The sequence below is a fragment of the Pempheris klunzingeri genome, chromosome 13 (genome assembly GCF_042242105.1).
Source record: "Pempheris klunzingeri isolate RE-2024b chromosome 13, fPemKlu1.hap1, whole genome shotgun sequence".
Lineage (NCBI taxonomy): Eukaryota > Metazoa > Chordata > Actinopteri > Acropomatiformes > Pempheridae > Pempheris > Pempheris klunzingeri.
The window spans coordinates 21572911-21600539 of NC_092024.1; the positions used below are offsets into that span (position 1 = coordinate 21572911).

The following is a 27629-nucleotide window of genomic DNA, read 5'->3' on the forward strand; positions in this document are numbered from 1 at the left end:
ATTTTCCTCTTACCTGATGATATCATCCTTCCTGTGTCCACACACAATTGTTTTCTCCAGTCACGAAAAAACCAGGCTCTGGATCCTCTGGTTGTCTGCATTTCTAGACTGGAATGTGTCATAACAAATCAACATCTGACTTCAAAAACAATGCGGCCAGATTTTGCTCTCAGCTTGGAGGACATACTGTTTGTATCTTTCACAATCCCCAGAATCCCGCTATGCATTGTGCACCGATAAGTTGTTTAATGGAGCACCCTGGAGATCCCAATCACATTGTAAAGATTTATCCCACGACCACATCATATGTATGAGGAGCTCGCATGCGCACTGGTAAATATATCACCTGAACAAGACCGTTGAATAAGCCACAGCAGGTTGTAAATAGTGGGAATCCAGGCAGAAAATCCACAGTTTGTTCTTGTTGGCAGCCTGAACATGTTGTTAATGACAGGGCATCACAGTGACATGGAGGGTAAATGGACATTTACTATTAATATGACGCACTAATGGTTAATTATCACAGCTCATACTGTGAACTCCCAGATAACCTCTGGTTTTTACATTTTGTTGGCCATCTGAGGGCAACTCTCTGATGATAGGTTGGACATTTCAACCATATAACTCCACAGGTGTACCTGAATGATCTGGAGTCAGATGGGGAGGAGGAGCAGGGCTCTCATTTATGAAACGGACTTATGATTATTTCTAACCTTTAGTATGACTTAAGCAGAAAATCATGTATATATGTAGTTATTCATAAAACCTCACGTTGATGTGGAAATGGTCTTACGTCTTAAGCAAAAGCTTTCCTTGACGTAACTGATTTTCCCGCTGGTTAAGTAGGAGTAGCCTACAAAACAATTAAAGGTATGAGGGATTAATTGCCATTTGATGCAAGGCACTTTAGATTAAAAACAGGAAGTGATGCTCTACAAAAATTGTGTACAAAAATCAGAGAGAAGTAACTTGCGTCACTGGAGGACATTGACAACTGTGCTTTCAGAGATGGAAATTATGAGGCGGGTGCTGTCAGTTTTAAATTAATCTGAGATTTATAGCTCACAAGTGCATAGATTGGGCTTCCTAGGATCTGCATTAGGTATCAGTATCTTTTATGAATCTAACTGAAGCACACTATCAGAAATGATCTTAAGACTAAGAGCATTTTCATAAATGAGGTCCCCCAGTGGGCCACTTATTCAGAGCATTTGGTGTCAGAGAACATACAATAGAGCACAAGGGGTGTATGTGTGGCATAGAATAGCTTTGTAAATACATATTACTTTGTGTCTTAATAAACACACTTAATTTCTTTCACAATAAAGACTAATTCCCCTCTGCATCGCCGCAGACTAGTTTCTCATTGAATGAGCCTTTGTGCATGCTAATACAGTTTTAAAGAGGGAATTGAAATTAGAGGGGGGGAAAGTGGGTCACTCATGACACCAGGGATGTGCAGCAGAAAGCACTATGTGCTTGTCATGTCATCTCTCACTAAGCTGCAGTCACTCAGGGACGGCCCCCAGTGTCAGTCATGTCAGTGTGGGCAGGTTGAATCCACTCTAAAAGCAAGCCTGTCCAATTTTCTCCTTACTGGCCATTACCTTTCACAGTGAGAGCCTCCAATATGTTGGCTGACAGCTGTCATGTTTTATGCCGCCCAATGACTGCTTACATTTAAGGAGATTAGAGCTCTGTCCAATCTTTACATGTGATAGGAATTCTCATTAGAGCAACCTGCAACATTTTGAAACAGCTCTTTACGTGGCTTAGAGGTTTCAAATATCACAAGTTTTTTAAAAATTCTGTGTACGTCATGAATGTGATGCCTGGTTATTTGAGGATACGCATCAGAGGCCTCATTCATTTTGTAATAGAAGCTTAATAATTACCTGCATCTGTGAGTGGGCTGCTGCCTCTTTTCTCTTGTATGATAGGTATTGCTTTGAAAATATCTTTGAAAATAGCTGCAACCTTATTTGAACACATCCCAATTTACACTTTTGACTGATGCCGATTTCAGTCCAAGTCCAAGCTGGTATGATTTAGAGAACTGAATCTTTTATATTCACAGTTTATTTAAAATCAACATGGTGAACGGATGCAGGAATGCATCTAAGACTTATGGAGTCCATGATTTCTACCAGAGAGAATCGCTGGAGACGCCTCCGCTTTCATTCCTACACCGCTATTATTCAACAAATGAGAAACATCTGGGCACAGTATGTGAACATTTACCTTCCAAACCTCAAACAAATGTCTTTGTGTTATTTACTGAGGAATCATTAGCCACATCTTTAGCAGAGCGTATGGAAATTGGACCCTCTTGATTGCTAGACATCCCTCCTTCATTTGTCCGGATTCTTGCCAAATAGTTTGTTCCAGTTTTCAGAACAGCAGCTGCAGTTTGGGGGATTTCCACCAAACGTTTTTTATAAACGCACACTTGATAAAAACGGGACCTCAGAAGTCCCCCTTCTATTAGTTTGGATCTGTGGAGAGTAAAGGGTGACACCAAAGGGAAAAGCTTTCCCCTCCTGCCTGGTCCAAGTTTATTTTTTTTACCTCGGTCCACGTTTATTAACTGCTGACCCCATCATTTCCCCATCCGACACTTTTACCTCTGATCCTGTTTCCGCTCTCAGCTGCAATGATCTCAGTCTAATTTGTCAAAACAGGCCTATGCAGAACTTATTTTTTCAAATTTTGTTTGGAGAATAATAACACATCAAGAGGTAATATAATAGCACCCTCTCATGAGTCCTGTTTCTGCTCCAGTGCCGTCAAACAAAATATCTCCTCTGCAATGACGACCGGGTGAGCTTTTGTTTTCCCTCACATGCTTCAGTCTTTTCCTAACACTGGGGATGGATTTATAATTTGTGCTAACAATGGGGACGGCATCCAGCAACCCCAAATTACTTTTCCCTGGCCAGTGTAGACAGCAGTATTTAATAGCTCATTGCTCTTTAGTCTCAGTCTTAATGAGAAAAATGTCTGTCTGCAGCTTTCCGGCCGTCACAGCTTCTTGTGGGAGGTTTCAAAGCTGGACCTGCACGCCTGAAGCTTGATGTCTGTTCAAACCGCAGCTTTCTGTTTGCTGAGTCACTCTTGCAGAGAAAAGGTAGCCAGGTGATTGCCACACTAAATATGATTTCCTGAGTTTTCCTACTGTTTCAGCTCCAAAGTGCTCTCCGTGATATTAATGACTAGTTTTAAAGTCTACAGTTACTTACTGTGAGCCGCTCACTGTTCACATGCTTACTTATGCAGTTTCTTCTTAATTTGTTTGCGCTTTCTTCAACCTTGGGTTCAGTCAGACCTTGTGCGTCTTACAACTTGCACGCATTTAAACAGTTTCATGTCAAAGTATAATCTTATTAGAAGTGAGCTTGTTCCCGGTGTGTTCCTTGCTTTCAAAAATAGAAGCTAATGTTGTTAAATGTTCTTCTTCTCTCCAAACGCATTTCTGAAGATAATTAGACCTCTGATTAATATTTCACTGCAAACTTCGTATTGTGTTGATAATTCATATTTACAGAATCAACTCCGAGAGGTGTTTGTGGAGAATTATAAGAAAGTATTAGAGACTAGGTAGGTAGGAGGAGATGATGTGGCCAAACTTTCACACCATCCCAGTAAAAAAGTAAACAGTGTGATGTTTGGGTGTTGCTTGCTGGCACAGGACGCTGACACAAGCTTCATCATTTATTTGCTTTGGTGAGCTCTAATTTGGTCTTGTTTAGCTCTGCTGGTAGAGTGGGACATCAGCGAGGGACAGGGTTTAGTGCTTTGATTTGCACGGGGACTTCCCTTATTAAAAATTTCCTGTAAAACCCCTAAAACTCACCAGTTTAATCAGCTTCAATCAGCAAGTTGGCCAACAGCAATATGTTTCAACCCAACCTCCCTAATGAGATGCCACAGACTTGCCTTATTTGCTCATATTAAATCCTGGGATCATGTCTGTATACTTCAGTGCCCAGGAAGAACCCCCTTATAATAATACATGGATTAAATACCTCTCTCATGTCTTTAGTGTCCTTTGGTATGAAGAAATACGACTGATAATAATAATAATAACTTTAGTTTTCAAAAACAAGTTGCAAAGTACTTTTCAATGACATAAAACCAAGAAATGTCAGATAAAAACATAAAATAATTATTAAATAGGATTTAAAAATAACACACAGCCACAAATTAGGTGACAAGGTGACAACATAATTGTGCTAAAAAAGCATTTCTTAAATGATTTTATGAGAGATTTAAACAAAGACATGGAGCTGGCCTGCCTGATCAGGTCTCTCCAGAACCAGGCACCTTTTAAGATTTGTCTGTAGTATATCAACTCTAACGTAGAAGCTAAATATGATCATGACTCATGGTCTCTTTAGTCTCCAAGTGTTAACTCCACCGAAGCCTGACTATTTCTGTCCTCTAAAGACCACTGACTGCACTGCTGCATATCCACACGTGTCACTACAGGACAACTTCTAACGTGGCTCAAGTCTGAATTTAACGCTGTCAGATGAATGTGAAGGCAACAGGAGCACAGTAAAGGTAAACACGTCCTTCTTACCTTCAAGAGTTCTGTAAAAATATTTATTACTATATATCATTATACTATAATATGATAAAAAAAAATCTGTATTCTGCCACCATCAGTTGATTCGAGTTGAACATTGTGTCACACTTAACAACTCTGACTGGCTCTGTTACATTCACAGTTTTCTAAACACTGTAACTAATTCGACATTTGACTAAGTGTATATGTTGAATCCAGCTTTCTTATTATTGTATTATCTTATATAGCCTTTTCTCCAACTCTCCTTTAAGCAGTCTCTTCTTTTTCTGATTTGTTCTAATCCAACAGCTCACTATTTTTTAATTAGTGTGATACATCCAATATTGTCATCACAGCTTTCAGTAGAAAAGCCAATTCCCTATTTTCACCTTTTTTTCTTTTTTTTTAATTGGAAGTGGATTTCCTGCAGCCACAATAAGAAACAGACCTGCGCTCTGTCTCTGTATTTAAATTTGTCATTCAACACAGCTGCACTGGCTTTGCAGGTCAATTATGTATACAATATATATTATATGAATATACTGTGTATACTGCCTAAAAGCCCTGACAATGATAAGTTAGGTTGTGTGTTTTCTGTTCCAGAGTTGAAAGTGAAAGTGACAAAGAGAACTACTGACATGCACACAGCAGTATAATAATGGCTATTTCATTTGCACCACAGTGGATACAGGAAATCAAAGCCATGTGACTTCCAGCATGCTCAGATCAAAATGCAGCCCTGGCTCGTCTCATATCTCTTCATGATGAAGGATATTGTTTATGAAGTCTTGCAGTCTTTGTATAGAATTGGTTTAAGGATTGATGTAGCCTACAGTTTGTATGGGTGCCGGCTCATGTTGGCGTCGAAAAGGAATGAAGCCGTAGATCAACTTGCCAAAAACTGAATATACCTAAGAGCAAATCACATAAAATTGGCAATACCAATAAGCAAGGCAGAAACCAAATATTTCATGTGGAATTTAATGAAGACACAGAGGCAGAAGTTGGGATGGAGACATAAACATCTGTACCAGATCCGGAAAGAAGTGGGAAGGTCACTTGGGAAAGGTAGGAGCAAAAACATCGTCTGATCATCAGGATTAGATTGGAACATATTTGACGACACTCACCTCTACACCTCTTTGGACATCACCTCACAACGGTGATGGCTGCCGTCGGGCCTTTTATGTTTCTCCTGAACATTCAATAAGAAACGTTAAAAGTCTCAAACACGTGGACATTAAAACTTACAAATATTGGGAATGGGAGATTTAGGCCTATCCAGAAGAAGAAGAAGAAGAAAAAAGAAGATTAAGAAGAAGAAGAAACTGAAGAAGAGAAAGAAAAAGAAGAAAAAAAGAAGCAGAAGAAGAAGAAACGAAGCAGAAGAAAGAAAAGGAGCAGAAGAAGAAGAAAAAAGCAGAAGAAGAAGAAAAGAAGCAGAAGAAGAAGAAAAAGAAGCAGAAGAAGAAAAAGGAGCAGAAGAAGAAGAAAAAAGCAGAAGAAGAAGAAAAAGAAGCAGAAGAAGAAAAAGGAGCAGAAGAAGAAGAAAAAGAAGCAGAAGAAGAAGAAAAAGGAGCAGAAGAAGAAAAAGAAGCAGAAGAAGAAGAAAAGAAGCAGAAGAAGAAAAAGAAGCAGAAGAAGAAAAAGGAGCAGAAGAAGAAGAAAAAAGCAGAAGAAGAAAAAGGAGCAGAAGAAGAAGAAAAAAAGAAGCAGAAGAAGAAGAAAAAGAAGCAGAAGAAGAAGAAAAAAGCAGAAGAAGAAGAAAAAGAAGCAGAAGAAGAAAAAGGAGCAGAAGAAGAAGAAAAGGAAGCAGATGAAGAAAAAGAAGCAGAAGAAGAAGAACTGCACCGTCTCACCGCCCAGGAGCGCTGATGATTGGCTGCTGCCCTGGAGCCGGTGGAATCCCGTGACGCCTGCCACCTGCACAGGTGCAAAAAGTAAAGTAAAGTAAAGTAAAGTCGCGGAAACTGTGTTTTAGTGGCGATGTGGTTGGAAACAATGTATTTCCTAAATAATCCGCCATGTTTGGTCTGTTTCTAATTCTAGGCAGCAGGAGTATCACTACCACAAGCGGTTCATGAAGTTTTAGCACCCAGAATCACGAGCCGGAGGCCGGAGTTACCTGCAGCACCTCAAAGTACTGTGATCCATACCAGAGGTGTCAATCTGCTCTTCATCCAAACAGGTAAATTAATTATTGCATCCGTTACAGCAGAATGAATGTCTGTCAGTATGGTGTGTTTACTGCTGCAGGCTCCGGGCTTACTGGGCTGTAAATTCACATCATTAGTGATGATTTATTTAATTATTGATTTTAATAATTCTCAGAATATTAAAACGTGATCTGCATTTGATTAATCAGCTAAAAATATTCTAAGTAACCATCATAATATTTAATCAAATTTGGATCACAGTTGGTCACAGTTTTGACCAGAAAACTACTTATTTTAGCTTCCTGAAAAACTGCAAGCACATTAAAACAATAAGACAGTTTAATGTACACAAAGCAAAACTTACAGTAAGAAGTAAATTATAAATAATGCAGCAAAAACTGCATTAATTCATGAAGTGGTGGGCTGTGAGAGGTAGTTTATAGTGTGTCTGATTTAGGTGCCTTTATTGTATAATCCCTAGCATTTAGATCGCTCGGTAAAGATGTGTATCTCAGCCAAAGATAGTACTAAAGAGAGACATTTTCAAATCAACCTTGCAGACGTTGGCTGATTAAACAAGACAAACATAAGTCGTCCAGTGTTTTCAGCTGTTTAAACATGACCGTGAAGTAGTGCCACAGCACCACAACCTATTTTATTCTCTGGAATTGCCTGAAAAAGTAATTTCCTCAGCTGCAGATAAGACAGTCTGAATGTTTTTGTCTGTGGGCCCCTGGTTTGGGCCCCTGTAAGCATGTGAGTGAAGCAGGCACTGATCTTGTGAGAAAGTGGAGATGAAGGGTAACAGGAAATAAGTAGGCTTGTGCGGCCCTTGTGTCTGAGCCTAAATTAAGCCGTGTAACATCTAACGATGCATTAAATAATGAAACTGACCCTTTTCCTGCCATTTGGAGCATCACTTTGAGCTCACTTTTCAAAATAAAAGCATCCCTCAGCTGGCGTAGAAGTAGTAGTCACAACACAACTCATTGCTGTATCTCTCCTGCTGACATCAATCCCGGATTCCTGATAACGACACGACATTAGTCGACCCTCCTTCACCCAACTGAGGGCCACAATTAACCAACAAAAGGTAATCTCAATCAATTTCAATTTCACCTTTGTGGAGACGATTGAGAACACGAGGGGTTAATTATCTCTCTGGAGTATTGATTGGTGTTCCTAGCTGGCCTGTTAATTAGGGTGAGTGATTTGGCACCAGGGTTAGAGTGAGAGATAAATGATAAGTGGGTGTGGAGGAGACTGTGGAGTAATTCCTCGCCGCTTCTCAATAGTTTCAAGCCTCCTGTGTTGCTTCATCCTCTTCCTCTCCTCCTCTTCCTTCCTCTTATGAATCCGACTTTGCTTTTAGCTGAGTAATACAAGGGCAGCTCATTCAATCTTCTTCCTCTCCTTCCAGTTATGTTTGATGAATCTGGCTTGATGGAGGTATTTTCTGACACTCAGATGCCTGAGATTTAAATATCATATTCTATTTACCTGTGACAGGAAGATGTGCTGCAATACATAGTTTGTTTCTTATGTATTTTTCATGATGTGCTACTTGCAGATGGCGGCATAAAATGTTATTTTCTCTCTTTCTCTGAAAGAAGATTGCTCTTGAAGCTGTCTTGCTGTCATGTCTCATTGATGGGCACATGATATGGAATGAATAAATCCCAGCCACAGAAATGCGTATATCCCATGTGGAAGCTTTCCATGAGTGCTGGGCCGCCTGCCATTTGGCTACGCTCGGCTACACAGGTGACAGCGTGGCTTTGCTGTGAAAGTGAGGCAGGCAGGGCTGCAAGGCAAACCTAATTGAAATCCCCTCCTATGTGAGACAGCGGAGATGGAGCTGTAAAAGGGCCTGTAATTACTGAGGCCACTAATGAGAGATAATTAGGTCATATGGCAATGTCTCTACCGGGGCTGTGCTGCGAGAGCAGTTAGGAATAAAAAGGTGGGCAAACTATGAACTCCTGTTGCTCATCACCATTATGTGCCACCATTGCAAATGAACAGTTCATTAGTAGTCATAAGTTGGCTTTTTGAAAGGCCTTTTTCTTTATCAGCAATTGAGTGAATACCACCTTGAATCATGCCACACACATGACATGAGGCAGAAGGGAAATAAGCAGCCTAAAAGCTACTGGGGTCCCAGGATTTAGGCCCCAGGTGAGCAAATATGAAGTCCTCTTATAATATTTTATCATAATACTTTAACATATTATATTTAACATACATTTTTGTACTGTTTTTATATTTGCAATTTCCATCATCCTTTCATTTTCTTTCCTTCAGTAATTTCTGTAGTTGATCTCACATTTGCACATGGCAACCAGTTGTTTGGTGGTAAGGGAGGAAGAGATATTAAAATCCTTTACTTGAGGGTTCTCTATATGATATCTCAGCATCTCAAACCAAATCAAATGTGTGCCCGCCTCCTTCCTCCACTGCCTCTCGGTTGGTCTTGTTCGCTCTGTACACAAGCGCTGACTGACAGCCTCTCTTAGTGTCTGTGCTGCTGTGTCAGCTCGCTAGCTTAGCTGAACATGTCGCTGGGCTGCAGCTCGGTTTCACTGCAATGGGGTCCTGACTGAACGAACTCGCATGTATGATTGAGCCTGAGCAGTTTATAAAACAAAAACGGTGTGTTGTAGCAGTTATAAACAAATACAAACTACAGAAATAATTCTATTTTTATATAAAACCCAGTGTGTTTTTACTCTATATTAAAATTTTTCCTCAGAAAGATGAGAAAGTCCCAGTTTTCTGTTGATAACACTGATCTGATCAGTGTTACCTGCAGTGGAAAACACCCTCTTGCCAGCGACTGACTTGGTGCTTTGCTCCTGGGGTCATGAACAGTTCTCTGAGTCATAGCCTACCTCTTTTCTCAGTGAGGTGATGATGAAGGCTACTGTCTGAGTCCCTACAGTGGTGGCTGCCTCTGGGGTGCCTCTGGCTTTGCCCTGAAGAAATACAAACAGTACAGTATATCTCTTGTGGCATTGTTTGATTTAAAAAATCTTACATTAGTAAAATAAAATGACCAGGTTTGTAAATAATTAATCATTTAACATGTATAATAGCAGCAAAATGATGAAGGAAGACCTTTGTTCAATGCATTGTGGACTCTTAGGCGAGTGGCAGCATCCAAGCGTAGCAGTGAGCTGAGCTGTTGATCCAAAGCAGTGCTGTTGTGTAGGTAATCTTGAGGACCAGGGTGTGTGTCTCTGTGCTCCAGGTCATTCCTGATGGCTTGTTTGACATCCCTCACTGCTGGGCGGTCATCGTCAGGCAGTAGAGTATTTTGCAGGCTCATCATTTTCATTGGCAGGAGCACGGATGAAGACGGAGAGGAGTGTGCACATAAGGGTTGTCAAAGTCTTCAGGATTGTCAGAACGATACTGACATCCTGACATCCCCAGCCACTCCTCCATCATTTCCAGACAAAGTCACAATGTCTTCAATATTTTTCTTCACAGCCTTGTCTGTCATCGCAGAATACACTGCGGCCCACTACTGCAGATATCTTTCAATCATGTCATGGCTTGAATTCCTGAGTATGTGACAGTGGACACTCATAATTAATTATTTGACCTTTATTGGGATCTGTTGAAGAGGCAGGACACTGCATTTCACAGTGTTTCTCAAATGACCCTCCACTGAAAAGAGTGTATCAGTGGAGGGAGGGTGGGTTATAAGAACTCAAGGTGAGTCTGAATTACTGTCAAAATGACATTGATGATCTAAAGAAACATCAAAATGCCAAACAAAGTGAGTCTAAGGACATATGAAACTGAAATCAGCACAAACTAAGGGATGGCCTACACCATGAAGAAACAAACAGTTTTTATGATAAAGAGAACAGCAGCTGTTGTTGCCAAAATGTCATTGTAATATTACAAAGAACCATTTCTACTATTATAGTAAAAGGATATTGCTGTTGGTGGTATGACGGCTACACAGCTGCTGAACAAAAGGACCTGCAATGTGGGGTGAAGGTGGCCCAGCACAGTGTCGGGATGGAGCTCCCAAACCTGGAGACAGCACACACCCCGGGCCACTCCCTGTTTGAACCACTGCTGTCCAGCAAATGGCTCAGGACCATAAGATCACCAGGCTGTGGCCTCCATCACTGCCCAACCACAGAACAGGTTTCATGAACTGTGAACACACAGACACTCTCTGTAAATCTGTTCAACCTCTGAAAATGTGCAAATATGCATATTTAACTATTTTTCAACAGTTTGCTGCTGTTGTTCTGATGCTGAACTTAACTTTATGCACTTTACTTTTACTTTTATGTACTTTATTTCTGGGAGAGGCCATGCAAAATGTACTTGAGTATAATGACGAAGAATATTTCTTTCAGTCCCGTTGAGGTTTGAGTTTGATTCCAGATTTTGCTGTGAAAAGTTTCCACCTATAGAAATTGAAAAGGTAGAAAAACTGCTTGCTGGGCTAAACAATGATAAACCAGCTGGTATGGATAATATGAATGGACGATTACTTTAAGTTCTTTTGAACATAATATCATTGCCAATGTGTCATATTTTCAACTTGAGTCTTTAGGAGTAGTTATTCTGCCACCTCTGAGAGTTTCTCTGCTGCCAGCACAAGAGAGGAAATTTTCTTCCAGTGTTGGAAAGCTAATGGAAAAAGATGTTCTTAACAAATACTACACACATTCACATCTGATATTAGCAACAAAATGGTGGTTACTGTACTTTAGCACAGCATTTGATGGGTTATTATTAATGAAACTAAGTGCATATGGGTTTGATTCTACAGCAATACATTGGATGACTATCTGATTATACAGCAGGATGTAGTCTTTGTTTTTCAGGGGTTGCTTCAGGGGTGATGCCTTGGGCCACTACTCTTTTCAGTATTTGCCAATGACATGCCTTATGTTATGAATTAGTGCAGTGCTACTCTGTTTGCAGATGATACATTTTGCATCAGCTAATATAACTAAATTAAGGAGCATTGGTCTGAACTGCAACAATCACCTGACTGGATACATGAGAACAGACTTGTTTTGAATGAGGTATTATATTCAGGCTCATCCCTAATAATGATAATCAGCTGTATCGATCAAAGGCTCGGCTATTGAACAGGCTCAAGAGACAAATTTGCCGGATGCCACAGTCCATTGGGCAATTATCAGACATTGTAGATATTGTGAAGAAGATGAGTAGAGGAATATCATACATTAGAAGCTGCTTTTCTTACCTCTACCGCAAGACTGGTATTGACACAGACACTAGTTTTATGTCACCTTGATTACTGCTCAGCAGACGGGTTGGGTGCAGCCAAAAAATATCTGTCTAAGCTCCTGATAGTACAGAATAAAGCTGTGAATCTTGCTCCGCCCTGTCTATTAAGTGTGAGGCAGAGTAGAGAGAGAACGCTTGCCAGTCTCTCATTGCTCAGAGCAGAACATAGGTTGGCATGCAATCTAATGAGGCTCTTTAGAAATATCTGTTATAGTAAACAACCAAGTTGTCTGTACTCCACTACCTGGGTTAAACAAAACCCAGAACGGATACAGTGTACAGATGTCTAGAGCCATTGCAAGTTTCCAACAATGATCACTGAGACGTGCAGTAAAGAAAATTACACTAACAATGACCCAAACGGTAATTAACTGATCGTTTTTACTTTTGTTGTACATCTGGTTTTATATTTTGTGATTTGTGTGTGGCTAATGAGTAAAAAATAACTCAACTTCAACACTTCCACTGCCTCTGTCATCCCTTTGGCCAAATCCTTGTTGGTGTGACTGTCAAGGCAAGGCTGCCGTTCTAGTCTGGTAGTTTTGTGTAGCCCTTGGTGTCCAGCCGTCTTTGGACAATTGGTTCTCTATCAAAATGGTGTAACGGGGCTCAATTACATATCAATTTTGTAAAGCCTGCACTTTCCATTATGGAGAAGGGTTTAATATCCGTGCCTACGAATGTACTAATTGTCACAGTGATTTCTTTTGCCCCATTTGAATCATTTGGGACTGGCTGCCTGAATACTGCAGTGATAGTTTGTAACGTGTGTTGCTCCTTGTTTTCGTCCAGTTTCACCTGTTGTGGAATAGGTGGAAAACAACAACATGTTGTATGAAGCAGAGACATTTTGTTTTTTTATTTAGCAGCTGATCAATTGCAGCTCTATATTAATGCATTCATTACTACAAGTGCGTTAATGTATAAGAAGCATCTTACTCTTCATCTTGGACACGTTAATTCATTTGTAACAATGCATCATGTTTTAATCTTAAACTGCAGAATATGTTGTAACAAGTTAAATAAATGTAGTCTTGGAGTATTTGCCACTAAAATCTTCTAAAATATAATGTAGCGAGCACAAATAATTTTACTTTTGCACAGTACTGTGCAACACAGGCCTCAGGTTGTATCTCTCAGAATCGCAGACTTACATGCATAATTTAAAATTTGGCTGCGATTCTACCAATCAACCTGGACAGCTGAAAGTGTATTTCACATAAAACACAATTGCTATAAAATGTGTGAAGGTGATTTTACTCTCCACTGTCTCTGAAAATCCCCGTCAATTTGAGTCATCCTGCATAAGTGAAGCGACAAATTAGTAGCACGAACACACGCATTTATACACTGGCTTCATATTGTAACAGTTGTGATGTGCATCTGTCTTTTTATCTGTATTTATGTACATTATTGCTACTTAAACCACTCTTAATCGGCACTATTTTGTGAAAAGCCCCTATAAATAAATGTAGAGTTAACTCCAATGTTGGTAAAGCGATTATGGGGATTCAGGGGCGGCTGAGACAAACTGTTTCATGTTGAACGTACTGGTGGGACGGCATGACTAATATAGGAGATGCTGCTATGATGGTCATGGTCAGAGAAGCATGATTATGTACAGCTGCAGTGCATGAATGAATGATTCCCACACACAGGATCCCATCTAAATAGACTTTATAGACCCAGTCCCTTTACAGCTGTATATATTGATGTGGCAACTCATGTTTCTCTTGCTGTTAAGGGAAACATTTGTACATTGTTTAGTTTACCATCTTTTTTGCAGGGCTAACGTGAAAGTCGATATTTCTTGGATTTGTTTTGTGTGCAGGGCTCAGTTTGTGGAAAACATTGATTTGTTCTTTGGTATTTTTCTTTTGGCTTAGCTCTGTTGAAGGATAAAGTTTCTATGTGCTGTTGATCGGGGGTTAGTGAATGCATAATTGTGTGTGTGTGGATGATTGAGCTCAAAGATGTGAATACAGGGGTGCCTGCAAAATCAGATTCAGTGAAGGTAAAGTGTTTCACAGATTGGTCAGTAGCCTCCCACAAGCAGAACTGGCAATGTGTCCTTTTGGACAAACAGAAAACCAAAGTAGAGGAGTCACGGGTCCAGCTTTGGAAAGCCCTAATGTGCTTCTTCAGAGCTCTTCAGGATAATAACCTCTTCAGCTCAGCAACCATTTAAGTGATCTCCAGTTAATTGGGCAGGAACCTCAATCATGCCGGCATTTCCCCCCCTTCTGATCCCACTCTCTTTTTATCCATTAGCAGTATCTCTGCTCCACACTGTTCTGGGCGCCTTCACAGAAAATCTTCTGCACCGTTCAAGTAGAGTCTCTTGTCAAAGTGTTAACACTTTACACCACTGTTTAAGTTTTTTTTTTAACAACCATGAACCAAGACAACAAACACAAGCAAACAACTGCACTGGTTTTTTAAAAGACCAGTTTATCTGTGGTATTAAGCCTGCGCTTCCTATCCGGGGGTTGTGAAGATAATTAATATGATGAGAAAGAAGAGAAAAGCGCTTCGTTATTGATTCATCATATTATTTTCTTTGATTAACTTTATTAATTTTGCCCATAAAATGTTAAAATGCCGACAACTTCTAACCAACAGTCAGATATTCAGTTTACAATAATACATAAATGGTGGGCGGTGGTAAAACGGCTCCAAGAACATCTTGGAAAACAAAAATATGTTGTCAAGATAGTTCCATGTTCAGTTTGCATGTTCGCTCCAGGCTTGCGTAGGTTTTCTCCGGGTAGTCTGGCTTCCTCCCACAGTCCAAACACATGCAGGTTAATTGGTGACTCTAAATTGCCTGTAGGTGCGAGTGTGAATGGTTGTCTATCTGTCTGTATGTGTTGGCCCTGTGATCGACTGATGTACCTCACCTCTTGCCCCATGTCAGCTTGGATTGGCTTAAAGATCAGTGGTATAGAAAATGGATGGATAAACCATTTTAATATCTCTTTGTGAAGCTAAACAGTGAAATCACAAGCTTGACAAATGAAGTATGTTGATTCCTTTGGTACATTAACCGCTTAAACACTAGGGGATGATTATTGGTAACATAGTATGGATGTGGGACAGAACTTGAGAAATCATTTTGCTTGCCATAGTTTTTTCTTTAAGTGTTTAAAGAATCAAGTCTGAGTCATCGGCCTTCGTCAGGGGAATAAATAACCTATGAAGCAATACATGAGATTTCACTCTTCTGCGTTTTATAATACTGTGTTTTTCCTTAGAAATAAGTCTGGTTGAATTCAGTTTTTGTTTACAACGCGACTGACTGTCTCACTGCTTGTGTTCCTTCCATATTCGACTGCCGCTCAGTCCCAAGACCTCAGGGATGAATTTAACGAGTACAGTGCTATCACATCTGATCAAAATGATGGCCAAAACAATGAAAAGATGACCTAGCTTGTTGGGAAGAAAATGACAGGTCAGACACTTCCTTTACACCAGGCTTTAATCCAGTGTTTTTTCTATTCTTTGCTCCTTGAGTTGCACTGATATTTGTGATGGGCAGCAGGGAAAACTGCCGAGGACACTGTCGCCACCGTCTCGCTGTCTTAACACTTGTTTGATGTGGCTCAGATGTATGAGTTTGTATGTATGAGGTTCAGACCTAACGGGTGGGGGTCACTCAGTTGTTCCCTCTTCAGCCTTGGCACAAGAAACCTTCCTGTGGGTCCCGTCTCGCCTGTGACAAATAGATGGTGGCATCTGCGGGCTGGAGGCCTCTGCGACACGACGACTGGGGACAGCAGCTGACGGGACGGGATGAATATTCATCACAGGGCGCTATTTCACCCCATCAGCTCCATGCCGGCTGTTCCCTGCCCGCCGATAGAGACAGAAAGGCAGAACGTGGCCGAGAAAATGTGATGATGATGTGTGATGAGAGTCACGGCTGAGGAAGAAGCGAAGCAGATTGAGGGAAGAAGAGGGCTTGGCTTTGAAAGATGGTTTGACCAGATGAGAGAGACAACTTGGAAGCTGAACCGTGAGAAAGTGGAGAGCAGAGAGAAGAGCAAGACTGGGCGAGGGGAAAGGATTGCTTTGGAAAGATAACTAGACAGCAGCAGGGAAAGGAAAAGGTGTAGGTGTTCTGGGAGAGAGAAATGGCAAATCGTGTGAACAGGTGGGGGTTCGGAGGGGGAATAAGGGGGACAGAGGGGAGATGAAAGGGATTGCTTTGGCAAGATGAGTAAATTAAACCGGAGTGAGAAAGTGGCAGAGGATGTGGGGAAAATGGAGAGGTGAAAAGGATGACTTCAGAGCGAAGAGTGGACGACTTGAGAAGAGAGAAAGGTGTGCAAGTTTGGCGGCTGTGTAAAGAATGATTTATCCCCGAATGAAGACAGAAGCCGACCCCCCCCTTCTCCTCCCTCTCCTCCCCCTGCTCCTCCCAGCTCGTCCTGCTCGCTGGCTGCTTGCTTACCTGTGGACAGGCTGCTGCTGCTCTCTGGTCGAGGGATGAGTAAACAAGGCTGTTGCTCGCAGATGGGACTGTCTGAGATGGATGGCCTTGTCTCAGATACATGCACACACACACACACACACACACACACACACTGTGCCAAAGTATGGCAGCATGGAGGGGGGAAAACAAATACCCACACATGGACAAACTCATTGGAAAATTCACTTTAGGCAAAACAAGTGCGTAGTGTTTTTTGTTTTTGGTGTGCAAGGCCACAGGGGAGGAAATGGTGCAGCATTGTGTTTGGTGTTTGCAGAGGTGAAGCTGGGACAAAAGCTGGGAGCACATCTTACCTGCTGTGATTAACTGTCAGTGTGTGTGAGCGGGAGAAAAGAAACAAATTAGATGGTAAACTCTGTCAATAGCAGCGTGTTTCTGTCTGTGTGTGGCTGAGCACTCAGGGTTTTGTTTCATTATACCGTGACCCATTACCTTCACACTTCCTTTTAGCATGTCTGTCTGTCTGTATTGTGTCGCTGTCTTGTTTGCATGTGAAACCTGTAATCTGCCAGAAATGTGGGAAGCAATAATAATGAGCAGGTACCAAACATTGGCCCCCTGGATAGACATCTCTAAATCACAAGTGGAGGCACGGAGAAACGAAAAAAAAAAAAAAAAGTAGTCATCAACCTTATATTTTTCATTTGTCAGCAAGGCACAAGCGTGTCAGCGTTGCTCTCCACATGAAAAGGCAAAAAATATGAATGCAGAGAACTGCAAGCCTTGTCACTCCGCCACCTCATGCGTCGGCCAGCCCTGCTCGACGGGGAAAAACGGGAGAGGGGAATTCATTATCGCTAATGTATTCTAATGCACCCAAGTGCCAGGTTTCATCACAGCTGAAGAGTATAATGCTCCAGTTTTGTTAGCATTAGTATGTATGAACGTTTCTATACAGTATGAGCAGCTGTACACTGTAACTGTACAGCTAGAAATATTTCAGTTATAGATACAGCAGCTCCCCATTTACATGATCATCCATGTTTATATTGCTGACAGTCAAGTGATGAATCCGACTTCATGGATATTTATCTTTATTCTTTAGCTTCAACCAGCAAGCTATATAAGTGTAAGTTCAATGGTTCAGTTATTTCGAGACGCGTGCTGCTTCAACACAGAACTGAGGAAACTGTATGAAACTGAGCACTGCATCACTTTGAGTTAAGCTTAATTGTTTGTGTCTAGTTGTTCAGTCGAGCTTGTGCAATAATGGTAAATGTCAGTGAACGGTTTACATTTTCAACCAATTTGAGTTTATTACAACTTGGGTCTTATTTTTATTGACCATCATTTTTACTGGTTATAGTAACAATGTACAAAATGAGTTAATTGCTGAGCTCTGGACTTGAAACACGAGCAGTCAGAAGATCATACAGGTTGTAAACATGCATACATACATATGTACAATACTTTGCAAACGTTTCATGCAGGTGTGAAGAAATGCTGTAAAGTAAGAATGCTTTCAAAAAAATAAAACGTAATTGTTAATTTTTATCGAATTACAAAACACTGAGTGGGCGAACAAAAGAAACATCTAAATCAAATTCATATTTGGTGTGAACACCCTTTGCCTTCAAAATGGCATCAGCTCTTCTTGGTATACTTGCAAGCAGTTTTTGAAGGAACTCAGCAGGCAGGTTGTTCCAAACATCTTGGAGAACCAACCACAGATCTTCTGTGGATGTCGGCTGCCTCAGATCCTTCTGTCTCTTCATGTGATCTCAGACAGACTGGATGATGTTGAGATCAGGGCTCTGCGGGGGCCACACCATCACTCCCAGGGCTCCTTGTTCTTCTTTACGCTGAAGATAGTTCCTAATGACACATGGCTGTATGTCTGGGGTCTTGCTGCAGAATAAATGTGGGGCCAATCAGATGCCTCCCTGATGGTGTTGCATGATGGATAAGTATCTGCCGAGGACACCATTAATCCAGACCAAATCCCTCCATTCGCAGAAATGCAGCCCCAAACTTGCAAGAACAGCTGTTTCTGTTTCTGATTCAGTTAATGACCGTGTTTCAACCTACATATGAAACTGATCATTAGCACCTGTAGCTCCTATAATTGGTTAATCATACATGACTATGATCCGACAAAATCCCAGACTTTGTGCAAGTGTACCTAGAAGAACTGTTGTTCTTGGGTTGAAGGCCTGTTCGCTCACTTTGCATTTTGTAAGCTGATAAAAATAAACAATTATGTTTATATATAAATATATTAAATATATATATATTATATATATTATTTATATTTTTGAAAGCATTCTTAATGTACAGCATCTCTTCACACCTGCCTAAGACGTTTGCACTGTACATACATTGCAGATTCTGACAGGTCAAAAATGAATTATAACACACAAAATATCATCTTTAGCAGAGAAAAATGACGACCATTCCAGTATTTAATGTTAGTGGAAAAGCCTGACAAAATGTTTTTATTGGAAACAGACCTTTTACCTGTTTAGTACTATTAGTTTACCATGGGTTCAGCACATGTCAGTGTGGGGTTTTCTCATTAATGTTTGTATTTCAGCACTTTTATATATACTCCAAACAGGAGCAAATACATTTCAAAGCCTCAAAATGTGAAAAATGGTTAAGCATGATTTGTTTCCACGTATGAAACTGTGCTAAATATTTTCACACTGAACGCACCCCTGGTTTTCTGTGCGAATCACTGTGCCTTTGACTGTCAAGATAAGATGGTCCCACTCTTTTCCCAACCCAAAGCCTTCATTTAAAATGGGAGTTATGTCAGGGGAGACCTGTATGATTTGTGCCATGATAGAAATCACATCCTCTAATCCAGAGTGAATCAATTTAGCACCAAGCCGGTGGCATTTTATCACAGTTTTCCCAGCATGTTACCGAGGTATCTTTCCGTATTACATCATGTAAGTGGTAGAGCAGGTCCCCGGTGAGATGAACGCTATGAGGTAAGAACACAGTAACAACTGTCACGTTCACATTATCCCAAAAGAGTCTGACTCACTGAGCTTGATAATGAATTCTTACACAATTTAAGTTCACGCACTGTAAAGTCGGCCACAATCAGCAATAAATCAATACAGAACTCCCCCTTTCCATCGCACTACATCCAAATCACAGAGAGGAGAGGCAGAATATCTTTGAAGAGAGGTGTTTATATATTATATATCGCTGATCACTGCAGATTTCATCAGCACAGCTGGTGATTTCATTTTTCATTGGTTTCTTCTCTCCTGCGTCTCTATTTTCCTCTTGATCTGACTACGAGAGATGGAGACAAATGCAGAGTGTTCACACTGCAGCTAAAGGTGTCCTGATTTAAACTCTTCTCCCTCACGTGACACACACAGGTGTCCTCTTACCAGTATGAATGACTTGCATCACTTAAAACCTCTTCAACCCCATGTAGGGACATCGGGCGCCCACCAGAGCTCGCAATCTCACTCTCCTCTCGGCTTGGGCTTTTGTTTCCTGCCATCTTCAGTTTGTGCCAAGTCTCGAAGGGTGAAATGTTTCCAGGTGTTTCACGGCCTCCCCTATGTCCTCTTTCCCTGTGGATTCTCGTCCAGAGCTCGTCTCTATGGCATTTGTCCACCATTGCTTTGGGATGTTGCCTGTATCTTGCATTTGAGTGCTTTGGTGGTTCTCCAGTTTGAATTGAATGGTTCATTGTATTTAGAGGAGTAGGTTAACATTTCAGGAAATATGCTTATTTGGTTTCTTTCTCAGAATGAGATGAGAGGATTGATATCAGTCTCAGGTTTGTTCCTAAAGTACTGAGCGGGTGTCAGGATGTAGCCGGCTGAGCTTAGCTTTGAAAGGGAACTTCAATGATTTTACACACTAAAGTCTGTTCACAGATCTTGGTGCGAACTACTCATAGGTGAAAGAAGTTGTATAAAGCCTGTTGTGGCTCCAATGGGAGCTGCAATGTATGATAAATTCCCTCAAGTGTTTCAAGTCACATAAGTTGTTGTCTTTCGGGGCTGAAGACTGCAAGTCTTGAAAGAAATGATTCATTGATGTTGCAGTTGTATGATAGAGGCCTGAAGCATTTGGCAATCAGGAAACACAGTGCGTCAGAGTTTTAATGCATTTTTTTCTTTTTTACAACTTCTACAAGATGGTTTGTGATGTTGACCTACAGGAGTGCAGAGCTCCTTTACTGACTGGATAGCAGGGTCTTAAATCAACTGCCTGTCACTGTGGCAGTGAAGTCTGCCACTTTTAAAGTCTATGCTCTAAATGAAGGAATAAGATTTAGATCATTTGGACATCATTTAATGCAAAGTATATTACCATTCAATACAAAAAACATTACATGCTTGGTAAATAGTCCTTTAAACTCTGATTTGAACCACATAAATAAACTGGAGAAATCAGCATTGCCACTACAGTAAGCTAATCACCTGTCCCTCCCTTCTCATAATTCTGACACTGACAGTTTTCTTTCCACTGCTTCTTGTGGTACTTCAGGGTGAAGATGACTCATGCAAGCTGCTAACAGACATGTTGACTGGCATTTGGGGACATCAGTCAAGACTGAACATATACTTTGACTGAAGTATGTTTGAACAAGTCAAGTGAAACGGACAGGTGTGTAGTATAGCACTTGGCTATAGACAAACGTTTTGTTTATTTCTACATTCTGACACTGTCACTTCATATGTTTGCACATGTGAGTTACATCCCAGACGAGATATGAATAGAAATCTCACAAATCAGGACCTGCAGCAGCAGCAGTCGAACGTGAGGGCCTGTGGAGTGGACCCACCCACGGAGATCAAACCTCTCCGTCATTTACCCGAAACAAACGGAGGCGAGGGTAGAAGACGAGGCTTCTACTGAGATGTTTTCTGCTTCCTTCCTCTCAGACAGCTTGTTGTCACAGGAGGGCCTCGCGACGCACGCTCAGACTCTCCTGTTGTTGCTTTTTAATTTCAAGAGCAAGGTGACGCCCAATGGGTGCCGCGAAAATGGCAAGCTGTGAAGTGACAGTTTGCCTAAATCTGTTCGCCGTGTGACATTGGAGAGAAGGTGCTGGATTTTCATCATTGGCAGGCTGTTTCTGATGAAGGCAGCTGCGTGTGTGTGTGTGTACTGTGTCTTAGGTTTCATGGTAAGGCGGCTGAATATGTAAACACATTTTTCTTTTCAGTGTCAAGGTAGTGTGCTTCCAACCCACAGAGGATGCTGTTTAAACACATGTGGGCCTGTAAGTCTAACAGGCATTACCACAACATTTCCAGTATGGCAGAGAGGAAGATGACACAGAGTACATGCCATCCAACATTACCTTTGGCAGCTAACAGAAGCGCCACATGGTGCATGTGGAAATAATTCATTCGTTAGAATAACACGAATGCCATTGTAGGTGGGAAACGAGTTTCCACATGTACTGAGCTTTGTCTCTCGTAGTCTGTCACCCTTTTTGTTATAACGCCAGCTGAAGGAAACACATTAATTCACCTTTTATTTTGCAAACATTTTGCAGAACATCTTTCACTAAAATGCTAAATTGTGAGCCAGTTCGACTGCCAGACTTATTAAAAGAGGAATTTTAAGAAATGCAATACAATACTGTCTTTCAGAGTGCACTGAAGTTGGCAGCACCAACAGTGTTCACAGACACAACAAAACACGCTTTATTTTTGAAAGGAGAGAGCGGTGCGTCTGTCTCAATGGTACCTCTGTTATTAGCGTTTTAGAGCCCATTTATACTTTTTGCCGACATTAAACTGTGGTGATTCTTTCTACCATCAGATCCTTTCCTCTCTTGTCTTTTTGGTTCAGTCATGGTCCTGCCTCGTCAATAAATGTAAGCTCATCCATCATATGGCTTACCTGTTGCTACAGTAGATGCAGTTATCAGGCAGTTATTTGCGGGAAAGCCCTTTAAGAATTAATGCGGCCAAGCCCATCATGACCAAACTGTGCCAAATGTAGAGCCCCATTACACCTCAGGCTTTTCCTGTAACCTACAGCTTACCACTGTGAATCCACCTGAAATGAAATGCCCTCCTGTCTGAAAACATGAAACATGAGCACATTTTAGTTCTCGTGCAGGAGGCTTTTGATCCTGATCCATCCTTTTACCGTGGCTTCTAGGCAGCACAGGCATAGGCTGGTATCTACTATATGTGTTGGCGTGTCCCTGGTGGACTCTGATCTGTCTGTATGAGCGCTGTCTTGCCTGTTCTTTGCTCTTTCTGACGTACAGACTGGGCTCCTTTTGGTGAGAAAAGAATTTCTTTCTCTTGGAACAGTAAAGTATTCTCATCTGTCCTGCTTGTACTTTTCTTACTGTGTGTGTAATTTCTTATCAATATACATTTTCACTTAATACATATTTGGTCTACTGCCATGTTTTTTTATACTCTCAATTTGTGCTGTTGGTTCTTGAGTCTTTCTCATCTTTGAATTAATAATAGCAGTTTTTTGTTCCTAAAGAAATTACTAGTTTTACTGCTCCACAATCTCTCCATTTACACTCCAGCACCTGCAGAAGTCTCATCTGGGATACATAAACCCCTAGTGTTTTTGTCTATGTATGTTTTAGTGTCAAAACACCTTTTCCCCCCAAAGAACTGTTTCGTATGTGACCTTTAGGATTCTGCATGAATTATTTATTTATGTCTTTTTACCTCTATCACCATTGTTCGTTAGCTTTCCCATTGGGACACATGCCGTGATTCTCTGTCTACATCAATGGATAATGAGAATCGAGTGGCTGCTTCCATTTGAAAACCCCAGAAAAGAACGCAGGTGGAGGCTCACTCTAATGTTGGTGTTTATGGCCAAAGCAGATTGAAAAATCACTTAATTATCTCACTTCTGTCTTTGTTAAAGTGTTTTGATATCACCCAGATTGCAGCCCTCTTGGAATCACTGCCAACATAACAATTTGGTGCAAAAGCAGCCATAAAAATGTGAAATCCTTCTACCCAGCTGAATGCATAGTTCCTTTATTTTTTTTATACGAATCTCTTAAGGCTGAATGTTGTTTGAAAAAGTGTCAAGTCAGTTATGGAAAGCAGAGGCCCATTATAGCACTTAAGATTATTCTGATAACATATGATTTGACTCCAATCAAGTGATTTTAGAACATGCTGTACAATTTATGTACATCACCATTCCCTCTTAATGCACGATGCTGTTTCCCTTAACTACCTAAAGGAAATTAGACCACTATCCCACTTTTAGTGTTTTCTCAACACACATTTTATTATCTTGTCTAATAGCTTGTTATTTTTCTCATCATTAGTTTGTTCTTTGTTGTTATACTTCTTCTTCTTTAATCGTTAGAGCTCATTATTTTAACATGTTGTTATATTTAGTTTATTTCATATAATAAGAAATGTATTGTATATATATAAATCTATAAAAATGAACAAATTCAGCTGAAAATTGCATTGGAAAAAAATCTATAAAAATTCAAGTGAAAATTGTGTTAAGAACTATTTGCAGTGCAGACGGGCTGTGTATTGCTTGGTTTTAATTACTTTGAGGAACCCTGGCTGATCAGATCTGTGTGGGGGGAAAACAGTCTCGGTGAAAATAAGCCTAAACTGATGTACTGCCAGCTATTTTTCTTCAGAAATCAGAAAAACAAGCAACCTTGTCACTCCTCATACTGGTTCTAGAGGCTCTGACCTCGGCACCTTCAGCGCTGCTGTTACTGAAGCTGATGACAGAACTGAGTGAGCACCAGGAACATTGAAAGATAACTAATGTGACAAAGCTCTCAGCAAAACATTGCTTCTAATGATGGTGCTGTGGTTGAGTTCAGCAGACAGTTTGCAACAGCTTTTTCTCTCTCTGCAGTCTTCCCCTGTGCACCTGTCATTGTGTCCTCAGGTGCACTAAAACTCTGCTCCTTCAGCACACTGAATGTCTTTTTGGATTTTTGCACTTGTTTTTCCTCACTTATGTTGTTGATTTGTGTCTCTTTGTATTTGTTTTGTGTCTCGTAGTGGTTTTGCGTCTCTTTGTAGTTTTAAATGCCTTTGTAGTCATTTTTCTGCCTCTTTGTGATCATTTAAATGACTTTGCAACAAGAAATGTTAAGAGTCATTTCAAACAGAGACTCTGCACCAGAGGCCCCTTGGCAGCCCATTCAGCAATCCTTCTATGATCACACAGCACAGACACAAGTCGCTGCTCATTCTCTGTGATGTTTATGCATGTGAAAATTGTCTATAAAGAATTAACTATATGAGATGGCCCACATGCTCAGTGCTTTGGCCTTTGAGGATTCAAATACTTATTGCATGTACATCATTTAAATGCAGTTCAGATAGTTATGTTAACACTTCAGCCATTAGCACCTAGGCTCCTCAATTATGCAGTTATCATTATTAAAAGATTCATTCAGACATCTTTTGTGTCTTCTAATGGAAGAAAATACCCTAATGCATAGCCGCACACCTCTCAATCTGCTGTTAGGAAAGCATCTAATTTTCTTTTAAAGCTAGATTGCCCTCATTCTCTAGCTGGCCTGATGCGAAAACACACTAATTTCATTAAGTTTCTAAGGGGAGTCCAATGTGGTAGATTGTGCTCTGAAAATAAGTGCTTCCAGAATTGTGCATTTGTGCTGTTGAAGCTCCATTATGCCTCAGTAACTTTTTGCTCAGAAAAAAAAGGGTTCATTTGTGTCATTTTGTGTGGACCAAGCTATGGGCAAGTTTAAAAGCCTAAAAAAGTAGGACTACCTCCCACATTATCTATGCCACAGACTCATAGTTGGACCTAAAATCAAGTAGTTTTCACATTGATGCAGAGTAATAAGTCAAGAGGTTTAGATATATGTTGTCAGGTCAGTCTAAAGTAAATACAAATCTGTAAGTAAATACAGAAAAACAGTTATGTATAAATTCTGCATAATAGTATATATGTAAAACAAGTAACATGAAAAATAAGGTTCACAAATGTATGTACATGTACAATACTCTGCAAAGGTCCTTCAAAAACCGTGTGCAAGTGTACCTGGAAGAATTGATGCTGTTTTGAAGGCAAAGTGTGTAAATTGAAAACATTCTTACTTTCTTCACACCTTCTGCACAGTACTATAAATATTTCTTGTTTTAAATATAGCATTATATGACTAACGTGTTAGCTAATGTGTAAAGCGTTAGAAGTTAACTTCATATATGTTAGTTGACTGCGTACTGTGTTTATTTACAGCAGCAACCTTTAGTCTGTTAACTCTGAATAACTTCAGCATTATTGTAGCTGTACCTAACAGAAGCAGGGGACATGTGATTGGCTGAAAGGTGAGAGGGTGGCGACAACAGCAGTGTCATGAAGATTCACATAATGAAAAAAAACTTGAATAAAAGAGGCATTGGGAAAATGGAATAATGAAATAAAAACAGTCTTGACAAAAGGGCACTTTGAAATAAAAATGTCGTCCAATAAAATAATGATTAATGACATTACATAATAATAAGTTTAGTTTTATGATTTCCTATTTCTATTATTTCACTGTTGGTTTATTTATATATTTTACACACAGCGTACATGCCCTACTACAGTATATGGATGTTTTTCGGCATACATGTTCTGTCTACTATCATCATACATTTTTGGCTGCAGTGGACATGAGCATGTAATAGAATTGATACCACTACCACCCAGATGTGGAAAGTATACGGTGAGGAGCTCAGACATCTGGAGGGAGCACTGAGAGGAGCGGCTCCTCCTAACATGCTGGAGGGATCATATATCCCATCCAGCCTGGGAACAGCTTGGGATCCTTCAGGGGGAGCTGGAGGACATGGCTAGGGAAATGGATGTCTGGTGCTACCGTGCTTGGCTTTGTGAATGGATGAATGGAACGGATGATATGCAAACTGCCATGAAATTTCTTGAGCACGATGCTCTAAATGCTCTTCAGAGGGTAAATTTTAGTGATCCAATGGCCTTTCTTCTAATTTCTACAACAGGTAATGTTGTGCTGATAGCTGATGTGCTGATAGCTGAATCATCAGTATGTTCATTTGGGTTAAATATGATATTACTGTTGCAACCTCCTTAGGCTGCTAGTGGACCTTTTTAGATTTATATTATAACTTTATTCAAGATTGCAAAATGTATTAATTATAGGAACATATTACTCCTTGCAAAAATTAACATATCTTTCAAAAGTGGCATCTTGCAAGTTCTCAAGTTCTTTCAAGTATTCTCAAAGATTCAAATGATTCCTGGTGAGAATTACTTTTATTTAGTTGACGCTTTTATCCAAAGCGACGTACAGTAGGTGCATTTGACCATTAAGATACACACTGAAAAATGCAAGAATCTTGAGACCATAAATAAAGAATTTAACTGACTGCCTGTAGGAATTAATCCAAAGTGTCGTGGTAGTTCGGTGAGCATGTGGTAAAAACTTTGGACGTTCATAAAAGCAGCTCTCATCGGGAGGAATGAAACGAACTCCAAGTTGTGTCGCTAACTTTTTTGTCTTTCCTCCCAGTGAGCGAGGAGGAGAGTTACCCCATGGAGATCAGTCATAATGTTTCTTGATTGCTTGTATCCTATATTTACTCAGTTGTCCCCAAATAGTCGGTGTACTTTGTGTTTTCATCTATTGTGGAGTTTTTTACCTTTTAATGACTTCAGAATGCCCCTGGCTCCATACGTGATTACTGAAAGCTAGTTATCCTTGAATCTTGGGTGTTGAATCTCTTTTCTCCAGTGCCCCATGCTGTTGTGTTTTCCGGCAAAGGATTTTATCGGAGGAGAGCAGGATGATGGATAAGGTCTATTCCCAGGATCCCCTGCCCAGGGAACGCATCGTCGGTGTCAGACTTTGATAGCAACTCAAGGTGATGAGTGTCAAGGGCTAAAGCAGCAGTGGGAGGAAGGAGGTGTGGGATCAGAGCAGTAACGGTATCCTCATCATGACTGAGTCTGCCTGTGGCTCATCACGGCCTCGCTCTGTGGCCAGACACTGTTAGCTGTGGACTCTACGCACTGTTGAAGAGGAGGCGTCACTTTTAATACTCCTTTGTGTCTGCTACAATTAAACCAAGGATGTCACACTTTCAGCCAGAGTGACATACAAACGGGCAGTTTAGTATCTTACCCAAGGACACTTTGACAGGACACATTGCTGATGATGGATGGACAA

General features: G+C 40.6%; 1 protein-coding gene across 1 annotated transcript in view; it reads left to right on the forward strand.

Annotated features, from left to right (window-relative positions):
- The first annotated feature begins 7739 nt into the window (after positions 1-7739).
- The window catches only part of gfra4a (GDNF family receptor alpha 4a), a 241505-nt gene continuing 221615 nt past the window's right edge, over positions 7740-27629 (forward strand). Inside the window, exon 1 of the mRNA XM_070842456.1 lies at positions 7740-7816. The gene's annotated coding sequence lies outside the window, so the exon portion shown is untranslated. The remainder of the gene's footprint in view (positions 7817-27629) is intronic.